The sequence below is a fragment of the Desmodus rotundus genome, chromosome 3 (genome assembly GCF_022682495.2).
Source record: "Desmodus rotundus isolate HL8 chromosome 3, HLdesRot8A.1, whole genome shotgun sequence".
NCBI lineage: Eukaryota > Metazoa > Chordata > Mammalia > Chiroptera > Phyllostomidae > Desmodus > Desmodus rotundus.
In genome coordinates this window covers 194,596,789-194,605,655 of record NC_071389.1, presented here as the reverse complement: position 1 = coordinate 194,605,655, position 8,867 = coordinate 194,596,789, and the positions used below count along the sequence as shown (strand labels likewise).

The 8,867-nt window shown below is 52.9% G+C and overlaps 1 pseudogene; it reads right to left on the bottom strand.

The window, feature by feature from the left end:
* Positions 1–5,397: 5,397 nt before the first annotated feature.
* LOC112322016 (RNA-binding protein 8A pseudogene) lies at positions 5,398–6,246 on the bottom strand (annotated as a pseudogene).
* Between the last annotated feature and the right edge of the window lie 2,621 nt (positions 6,247–8,867).

Below are 8,867 nucleotides of genomic sequence, written 5' to 3'. Positions count from 1 at the left end.
TCATTTATTTTTAGAGAGGGGGAAAGGAGAGAGAAAGAGAGGAAACGTCGATCAGTTGCCTCTCGCACACCTCCAACTGGTTATAGGCCCGCAACCCCAGACTGTGCCCTGGCTGGGAATTGAACCGGCAACCTTTTGGGCCATAGGCCAGCACTCAATCCACTGAGCCACACCAGCCAGGGCTGTTTCTTGCTTTCTCTTGTTTTTGTTTCACTATAAGTCGCCAGGAAGAAAGGACACCTGCCCAGATGCTGGCAGTGGTTCACTTTGAGAGTGAGGTTGATGTGGCGACTCGCAGTTTACAAGTCACTACGGCTTGAATTTATAACAACAACAGATAAGTTTTTTAAGGAATTCACACACCATAAACTTCACTCTTTTAAAGCATGCAGTTCAGGGTTTTTTCGTATGTTCCCCGAGTTGCGCAACATTACCACTACTTCATTTAGGACACTTTCATTGCTCCAAACACTCTACCGGTTGGCACGACATTCACTCCCAATTTCCCTCCCCCTCGCCGCCCCTGCTCCTGGCAACCACCACTCTACTCTCTGTGTATTGGCTACTCCAGGTGCCTCATATAAGTGGAGTCACTGTATTGGTTGCTAATTAATGTTTAAACTGTTACTCTGTCATAGTGTTAACCAGTTGCTTGGAAAAAAAGTCACTGTAACTCTTTCATACCAGCACGCTGTTTGTGCTTTCACGTTGCTAGAAGCAAATCAGGCTCCAGTTTCAAAACAAAACCAGCCCCAAATTGACAAGAGGAAATCTGTCCACACAGCACCGGAGCCCGCTGATCACTGCAGGATGAGAGTAAGACAGGTGGAACAAATGTAGCTTTATGATGAAAGAAATAAAAGATGAGGGAGGGGGGGCTTTGTGAACTGGCCCATCCCCTCAGTCCCGGCAGCCTGGGGCCTCAGCACCTGCAGTCTTCAATCCTGGGATTTTGTTTTTCGAAGCTATCCTGCCTGCCAGATCGCAGGATTCTCCGAATTCCATGCGGGCCTGCCCACTGTGCTTTTCTACCTATCCATGCCCCCAGATTCAGGGCCTTTTTCTGGCCCTGGGCTCTGAGCTGCTCCCTGGGGGGCGGCCTGGCAGAGCTGTGGACGAGGAGCATTGTGGGACCTTGGGAGTGGGGGCTGGGGTGCAGCAGGAGGCCTGTGTGAGGCTTCAGTAGCAGAAGTAGCAGCTGTTTTGCAGCTCCCCTCTGTCCTTGCTGGGCCAGAGGCACGCCCTGAGCAAGCCAGGATGTCCTGAGCCCCAGCCTGCCTAGATGAGGCCTGGGTCCCCTGAACCCCAGCTATGTCTGAGGATAGTTCAGCTCTCCCAAGCCTTTCTCCACAGACCATGCCGCTGCCCACATACACACATAGACACACTGTGGAACATCCATCCAGGACTGGGCAAGTGGGCTTGCATCCTTACTTACCCCCAAGCCAAACATCCACTAACCTCCAGAACAGAGAGGACCACATGCCACCTGAGAGGGGAGACTGGAGCCCAAGGAGTGCATGTGTTTGCCCAGGGAGGCAGAGGCGCTTAGAGGGGGGCTGGGACTAAAGCCCCTCCCCCGACCCTCCCCCTCTGTGACACAGGTGAACTCTCAGCCTGCCACACTGTCCCTTACTCCTTTTGTCTGCCCCTGAAATGTCTATCGCTGCTGTTCCAATCCTACACAGCCTTCAAGGTCCAGCATAGCCATCAACTCCTCCCTGAAGCCTTCCCTGATAAGCCCGGACAGAAGCCACAACGGCAGGTCTTCTCACAGAGTCCCATCCTTGTAATTAGATGGAGCGCTGGCTGATGTGGCTCAGTTGGTTGGAGCATTGTCCCGTGCACCGAAGGGTCATGGGTTTGATTCCCTGTTGGGCATGTGCTCGGGTTGCAGGTTCAGTCCCTGGTCAGGCAGGTGCAGGAGGCAACTGATAGATGTTTCTCTCTCCCTCTCTCTCTCTCTCTCTCTCATGAATAAATGTATGTTTGGGTGCAAATTTAAAAATTAAAAAAAAAAAAAAAAAAGAATCAGATGGAAGCCAGAGGGGTCTCACATGGGAATTTCCCCGTGCCTCCCCTGGAGGGACTGCAGGCCGGTGTGGGAGACAAACATGGAAACAACTGCAATAAACAGTCACAGAAAGACAAGGGGAGGGACGTGATGGACAGATGAGCCAAGTGCAACGGGGCTTCCAGCAGGGGCCTCTCGTCTGCCTGGGGACTGAGGGTACATCCCTGAAGGCTGTGTGGAGCAGGTGGCATTTGAACAATGGCCTTGCCTACATTTTGTGGCATTTATTTCTTCCTATGCGTCTCTCCCCACTGGACTGTAAGATCCTTAACAGTACTGACAGCTCGCTCACCTTTATGAGCCTCACTAACCACACGGTAGCTATAGTGCGCGTTTGCTGTTCATTACACTGCCTCTTTGAGTCCCCACGGCCACTCTATGAGCGAAGGACTAGCACGTTAGTCCCACTCACCGATGAGCATAAGGCCTGCTTGGAGCCACGCGGCTGTCGGAGGTGCGGTCGGGACTTCGGCTAGCTCTCCCTGACTTCACAAAGAACTTCCGCAGCAGAGATGTGTCTCTGGTGGACGGAGGCAGGCACTTTGCCCGGGGCCCCAAACAGCCAGTTTCCACTGTAAAATCACGCGTGGCTATTTGTTGGGCTGGCTGAAAAGTTCGTTTTGTTTTTGCCGTACGATGGCTCTAGTGGTGCTTAATTGTCTTTAACTTCATTCAAAACGATTTTGTTCAATTGTATTGTGACAGCTGTCATATCAGCATGCATTTTTTAAAAAGCATCAGAATTGGTGAATTTTTGTGCAGTCATTTTAACACTGAAGCTGGAAGAAGATACATAACATTTTCAGAGTATTATGCTTTATTTCAAGAAAGGCAAAAACGCCACTGACACGCAAAAAATGATGTGCGGTGTATGGAGAAGGTGTGGTGACTGGTCGAAGGTGTCGGAAGCAGTTTGTGAAGTATCTTGGGACTACTGATATTTTGGCCAAATAATCCTTTGCTGTGGGGCCGTCTCATGCATTGGAAGATGTTTAGCAGCACCCTTGGCCTCTACCCACTGGAAGCCAATAGCGGGAGATAGCCAACATACTCAACATATCCAAATCATTAAAGTTATTGGTGAAAATGAAAAATGTGTCTTTTATTTTACACAAAAGGCTAAATGGACTTTTTGGCCAACCCTGTATGTGCTGGTGAGCCTGGTGAGAACAACCCTCCCAGCCCCACAGCCCCCAGCACCCCACACACAGGCCCGGCTCACTCACAGCTGCAATCGACGTGCTGGCTCCTGGGACCCCCCAGCAGGCCTGCAGGGCCCTGCTAGGGTGCTGAAATAGTACTCAGGGCATGAGTAGGTGTGCTCCCACTGCTCCACAGAGAGGCTCAGGGGCAGTGGTGTGGCAGGAAGGACAGGAGGGAGACTGGGCCGTCTGACTCGGGGTTGGGTCTGCAAAACCAGCCCATTAATGTGTTGATGCTTTGGGGTGACTAGGGGTTAGGGTGGAGATCACGAGGGCTAGAGCCCTCCCGACGCGCCCTCAGTATCAACCCGGCCAGCTCTGCATGTCACAGTAGGCGGAGTGGGAAACGGTTTCTGAGCCTTCCTGGCTTACCTCTTCTCTGCGGACCCAGCGTCAGGCAGGAGAGAGCTCCGCTAGCCAGAAGGGAGGGTCTGTGACAAGACTGTCAGACACTAGAAAGGCACTGTTTGTGTCCCCCTAACCTGAGTGTGCCAACAGGACGGTGAGCAACAACGCAGCTCTTCCTGTCCGAAACAGAAAGTGAGACTCGCCTGGCGAAGCTCTGCCAGTGAGTTGCTTTTTTCCCCTAAATAGAACAGAGGTTAGAGAGGGCGCACCTCATCTCCAGGTAACACAATACAACCAGGATGGGTATGAGTAACACCAAACACAACTCACACTCACAGCTTTATGGGCTGAGACGTAGAAGGGCCAGGCACAGGCACGTGGGGGAGAATTACTACTCAAGAGGAAGTAGAGGCTCAGAGAATTTGAGCAACGTGCCTGAAATCTCCCAGCTTCTAAGGGGGCAGCATCAGGCTGAACCTAAGTTCCCTGCCACTTCCCAACCGTGACCAGAAAGTGCAGTCCACTCTCCCAGGTCCAATGGCCCCAGGGAACTTTATGGAGGGTGTGGGTGGGGGCAGAAGGGAGGTACCTTGACCTTGATCAAGTGGCTGGAAAGGAACAGGGTGGGGCCAGAAATAAGGAAAAGCTGGGATTTCCAGCTGCTGGCTTGACAGGAACCTGCAGCCACAGGAACCTGGATGACTTGCTGCTTCCTCTGCCTGCCTCTTTCCGGAAAACATCAGGAAATTGCTGGTCAGGCTTTGGATCTTCAAATTCCCACCCCCCAGCCTCTTCTACTGCCTTTCTCTCATACCAGAGGCCAGCTCCTGACCCCCAGCCACAGCACACCCCAGGCCCTCTCCTGTCCCCAGGGCAGGCTGGAGGTGGGGATGAAAGGCCACTGGAAGGAAGAGCCAGGGACAGCATAGGTGGTTTTCATTTGCTAAAAGACTGCAGGGCAGAGCATACCTTCAACGCTTATTCATTCTATGCTTCTATGTTCTAGAAAGGCACACCATCACTTACTCATACAGTAAGTCTTCACTTCACGTCGTCGACAGGCTCTTGGAATCTGCGTGAGGCACAACGAAACCAGTTTTACTTACCCTCAGCTAACGGACACGAGAGCTCAGTTCCTACAGCCTATTTCTGGTCACAAAAACATCAGCAAACTTCTAAATAACTACCCCAAACACTTCTAATATTAAGCATTGAAAAAAATGTAAGCTATGCATACATTCAAGACAGATGAATAATAACAACTAAGAGAATTATTTTCCAACCCGCTTATTTTAATTCAGGAACATGGGTGGCCTCTCCCAGCAGCTCAAGGACCCATTGCCCCGAATCAGATGCCCGAATCAGTGAGGGTGCACTCACACACACCTCTACTCACTCAGAGGGCACAATGCGGACATGCCAACTCCCCCACCGTGCACACCTTTGGGATGTAAGAGGAACCTGGAGTCCCCACAGAAAACCTGCAGAGACGTGGGAGACTGTGCAAACTCCATTCAGGCAGTGGCTCCCACTGGGAGTTATTTTTTTTTTTAGAAAACAAAAATGGGACACTTATTCTAAAAAAAACTGAAGTCTTTTTATAACTAAAAAAAGAAAACCCACAAAACAACAGGGTAAGACATTAAATATAACCAGTGAGCTCCATCCCAGCCCTATTTCTCTAAGGCTATATGGTGGATGGAATCTCTGGAGAGGATGTCCGCACAACAGGGGGCCGTCAGTGGTGCCTCCTCCTGGGCTCCTGCTGCATCTTCAGTGGCCCTTGCCCTTGGGTGGACCCCGAACAAAACACCAGTGTGGCCCTGGTGTGGCTCATTGAGTGCCAGCCTGCAAATCGAAGGGTCACTGGTTCGATTCCTAGTCAGGGCACATGCCTGGGTTGCAGTCCAGGTCTCCAGTAGGGGATGCACAAGAGGCAACCACACATCGATGCTTCTCTACCTCTCTTTCTCCCTCCCCCAGCCCCCTAAAAGTAAAAAAATAGAATCTAAAAAAACCCCCACACCAGTGCACGCAGATCGGCTGTCCTATCAAATCCTGTGCGCTGCACCACTCTAGACAGGTGGCCATTGAGTCCCTCCATAGCAGCCTGGGCCTCCATGTATGTCTCTTACTCAACTGGAGTACACCCTGTCTGGTATCTTGTATGCCCGCCCAGGTCGAGGTGGATGTTTTTTATTTCCCCATACTCTGCAAATTTGTCATGGATGTCTTCTTTGGTAGCTTCCTCATGGGCTGCAGCAACAAGAGAATCCAGCCTTCAGCAGAGTGTGGTGGTCCGGGTCGTCTCCCTCCTGATCCACGCTGCCATAACCCTCATGCATCCACACTCGAGACCCCTCTGCAGAGCCAAAGCTGCAGCCCTTCCGTTTCTTCACTCCCTTCAGTTTGTGGGTGCTCTTGTCCCCCTCCTCATCCATGGGGAAATCCTCACCCCGGCCTCATAAAGATCTAGCACGTCCGCCATCTTGTCTTTGTTGTCAGGAATTGATTTTATTTTTTCTCATCAACTTGAAACCAAAATGTCAATGAACGAAACATTATTCAGGACCTGCTGTACGTTTTTATTCTTTCATTCAATCCTCGCTCACTCACCTCCTCATGCATTCATTGTTTATTCACGCAACAAATTCTTTTCACCATAAAGGCCACTGATCCTGGGTGCTGCCTCTTTTCTCAGGGGGTCAGGGGCTCCTGGCCCAGTCCTGGCTGTGACCTGGAATTCTGGAACTGCAGGGCTGAGGCCCTTGGACAGAGGCGGCCTCGTTTTGCAGATGAGGTCATTTTGCAGATAAGGTCAAGGCCATTCTGAGAAGAGAAACGGGTTCTGAGCTCTAGGGTATGAAGGTAAGGGTTCCAGCCCCAGCGGCTCACTGCTTCTGCCCAAAGTCTTATGCCCAGGGCATCTCCACCAGATGTCTTGTAAGTGCCTCAAACTCTCATGCAAACCCAGTTCTCTACCCACCTGCATTTGCCGCCTGTTCCAAACCTGCCCCACCCACCTCATCTCTGCGTGGCTCCACTACCTCCCCAGCTGCAAACACCTGAGGCCTGAGCATCTCCCTCCCCCATCCCCCACTTGGCCAACTGCCAAGTCCTGTCCTTTGTAACCTTCCAGGTTGCTTGTGTCCCCTGCCTCTCCCCAGGCCGGCTGTCCCACTGTGTGCGGCCTGCCCCCTGTGCGGCTGGACCACTCCAGACAGGTGCCTCAGCCTCTCTGTGAGCCAGTCTCCACTGTCTCTACACAGACCTGCCTTGGGCCCCTAGAGGGATCAGGGCTGGAAAAGCCCCTGGGTGAGAGTCTGGAGGCTGAGTCCCATGCCAGCTCCACCACAAGGCAGCCATGCAGATCTATACGTGACCTTTCTGCTTCTACATGCTGACTTCCAAGGTCACGGACAGCTAATAATAATGGCCTTCACTCCCCAATCACACCCCATGGCCAGGTGCTGTGCTGGTACTTTACCAACAGAACAAACCTGAGGCAGGTGCTATCCCCATTTTATAGGTGAGGAGAGTGGGAAGCTACACAGCTTGGCCCCTGGTTACGCCGCTAGTATGTGGGATTCAAAGCCAGGTCTGACCAAGCCCCAGACCGCACACTCGGCTCTTCTACCTTCTCCTGCTGGTGCAGGGACTTAAGGAACTGGAGCACCCAGTGCTCGCTGTTCCGTAACTGGCAAAACCTCACCTGTTATGCTTGGGAGGATTCTGTACCTACTTCCTCCACTCTGGGCAGCAAGAATAAAAACCCAGCGAGTTGGCTGCAGCTGCTGAATGCCCTGCATTCCTTGAGCAGTGAGTACCAGGCAGAGTCCAGCCGTGCCTGTCCCCTCACAAAGGCTGCTGGTGCCCAGCACTGCCACTGGACCTGAACCAAGCCATGGGAAACGGCCCCACACTGGGCACACACACGCTGTGTCTGTGACCCGGGCTCCTGGAACTGCCCACTGCCCAGCAAGGCGAGAAGAGCACAGAGTCGCTGTGTCAGAGGCAGCACGCCTTGACCTGGCATAATTTTCACAACAGGGACAGGAGACCAGGGCTGCTCAGGTGGGTCTGAATTCCTGTAAGCCCCATCGCCAAGTGTCAGGCCAGGCAGAAGAGATGGTGCTGGAGAGGATGCTCTTTAGGAGGCCAGGGAACCGGGCAGTGAGGCACTGTGGCAGGCAGGGGCAAGGGGACCTGGCTGGCCCTGGGCTGGCCATCAAAACCATTGGCAGGATCCCGACTCTGCACTCAGTAGGACCCGACAGGGTTACAAATGAAGTGCTGGGGAAGCTGCAGAGAGCACTAGGAATGTTTGGACTTACTCCTTATTCAGTGAGGCTGCTTAGCTTCTTCCCTCCTTTGGGGGGAGGGGTGGGGCTGAGCTGCAGGCTGGTGCCCCGGAGACAGCACAGGCCTTACAACCAAGCTGACCGGGGTTTGATCCTGGCCCCTCCGCAGCCCTGGGAACTCGGACAAATCTCTAACCTCCCTGGTCAGGAATGGCTTCCCACCTCAGTCAGACTCAGCCATAGTCCTTATAGCCATGTACAGGGCCCTGTATGTATGGCTGGGAGCTGCCCCAGTCTCTGGCCCCTCGTCCCCCCTTCTGCTTTACTCACTCTGCTCCATCTGACCTTTTCACTGCATCCCCTCAACACACAAACAGGGCCCTCTGCCCTGGGCTCCCCGGGTATACGCAACGTCGCTTCCTCGCCCACGTCAGGTCTCTGCCCAGAAACACCGATCGTCGGCACGCTGTTTTCGGACTATCCTCCTCAGGCGGCACCTCCTACCCTTGACTTTCCTCCATAACAAGCATCTCCACCCCACGTACAGAATATGGTTCATCACTTGTCTCCACCCATTACAATTCAAACCCATGAGGACAAGGACTTAATTAACTTTTTTGGTGTTACTTTAGGGATTTTGTCTTTGATGTACGTCCATTTCCCCCTTGCCTAGCAGTGCCTGGCAGGCTCACTCGGAGCGAAAGGGTCAACCCCCGCACAAAGCCCTAAACCGTGCCTGACTCATAGCGGGCGCTGCTACCTTCCGAGGGCTGCTGTAACTGCTGTGAACTTCACAGTCCTGGAGGCCGATGGCCCCAAGTCAAGGTGTCAGCTCCAGGGGAGGGCCGTCGTCACCTCTTCCAGCCTCTGGCGTTAGGACACGGACCTGTCTTTTCAGGGACTGGCGTTCAGCATTCAACCCATCGCAGCACTAGACGGTGG